A 1,952-nucleotide genomic window follows, 5' to 3' on the forward strand; every position below is an offset into this window, starting at 1 on the left:
ACAGAACTTTACTTTGAGTCAGCTGTTCTTAGGGTAGCATATCTTTGAGTCAGGCGGATGGTGATGCTGAGATGGAGTAGGCTGTGTGGGTCATCTTTTGTGTGAAAGAATAGCTGTCTTTTGTGGTGTACATGCATCATCTGTGGTATTATATGATATTACCTTACTCTAACTTATGTGGTATTTTGTGGATAGCACCATGGCTGCAGCAAAAGGAAAAGGGTTTACCTCACTTGGACAGATGAGATGGACAATGCATTGTTGGTTGTCCTTGTTGAGCATCACAACAATGGTGATCATGCCCAAAATGGATGAAAGCCACATGTCTACATTGCTGCTATAAAGAATATACATGAGAGGTGCAATGTGAGATCACAAAGGACAATATAATAGCAAGGTGCAAGACTTTTGACAAGCATTATGAGATCATTAGCAAGATACTTTCTCAGAGTGGATTTGGTTGGGATTGGGAGAATAATAAGCTGTCAATTGATAGTGAAGATGTGTGGAATAGATATGTGGAGGTAAGGATACTTTCTCGTCTGTTTTTATTTTCTGGTTTGCTGTAGTTCCGGTACCTGTATATAGATGGTCTTTAGATGCTTGTGAGTTGTGACCAGTCCACTGTCTAGTGGCTATAGTTACACAAAATTTATGAAAAATGCTAACTACTTAACACATATTTTGTTTTCTGACACATTTCTGTCTCACTTTTGTAGTAACATGTGCCTGTTATGCAGAGTAACAAGGCATGAGCTTGTTACAAGACCAAAGTAGTGAAGAATTAGGATGCACTCAACACTATTTACTCATCTGGTCATGCCAATGGGGAAGGAGCCAAGACTGGTGCTGAAAGTGCTCAAGATTCACTTGAACAAGTTGATGATGCATCCCCGGAGTTGCCCCAAAAGTGGCAGTGAATTGGTGATGCAATCCTCTGCATGTTTGGAGATATGAAGACCTCATTCAAAGATGCTTTGAAGTCAACTGAGCCATTACTGCTGCCCCATGTCACCCCTACTGCTGAAATCTTTGCTGCACTTCAAATGATACCAGATTTTGCTAGGTGTGACATGCTGAAATCTTATGGGAAGCTAATCCTTAATGCGTGCTTATTCCAAGCGCTTATGGAGCTTCCCATGGCCATGAGGAAGGAATGGCTCTTGATGTTGAATGAGAAGGATGGCAATTAAGGGACTTCCTGTCAACTTGTTGTCATGTAATGCTTAAGAACATGTTATCCTAATTAGGAGTTTCTGTTATGATAGGCAAAAACATGTCTTGTCCGATTGCCGACCTATTTAGTATGTTGTAATCTTCTATGGGTACTTGGAAGCTACTGATCTAATATTATTTGCTATATAATGGCTGCTACGTTCATGTGCTTTCATTTTTTCGCTTTTTCATACCTCCAGCTATTTTGATCATTTTTAATAAAGTTTTCCTGTTTTTATATGTGAAAAGTGATATATAACACTTCCAATATATCCACAATTTATGGAGACTACATTCTCATACATGTAAAATGTTGTATACTGTCTAGGCTCTTCAAAACATAGAATTCAACAGTTTGTACATCCAAACAAGAATTGGAATTGGCTGCTACCCTTTGATTCTAACTACCAATTACATACACATCCAAACAACAACATTGGCATTGCAGGCCATTTCCATTTCCACTCAGATTTGGTATTCCTACCCAATGCAATTCCTTCACCTCAATACCAACATGCAAACGAAGCCTAAGGGAATTGTCCACAACCGGCAAAACCTAAGTCTTGGCTAAAGAAAACTACGATCGGACTGAAAAAAAACGTCCACACCAGCAGAACAAAAACAATCAGAGTCCGATCCGCTCTATGCAGGCTATCTGTTACATATCGTCAGCGTTGCCCCGCTCCTAGGAGTCCTGTGGAGTCCGCGTCACGGCTCCGTCGCCCGGCTCCCCTGCG

The 1,952-nt window shown here is 40.6% G+C and overlaps 1 pseudogene; it reads left to right on the forward strand.

The window, feature by feature from the left end:
• The first annotated feature begins 231 nt into the window (after positions 1–231).
• Positions 232–1,193, forward strand: LOC136499987 (uncharacterized; annotated as a pseudogene).
• Positions 1,194–1,952: the final 759 nt, after the last annotated feature.

The sequence above is a fragment of the Miscanthus floridulus genome, chromosome 13, assembly GCF_019320115.1.
Source record: "Miscanthus floridulus cultivar M001 chromosome 13, ASM1932011v1, whole genome shotgun sequence".
Taxonomy (NCBI): domain Eukaryota; kingdom Viridiplantae; phylum Streptophyta; class Magnoliopsida; order Poales; family Poaceae; genus Miscanthus; species Miscanthus floridulus.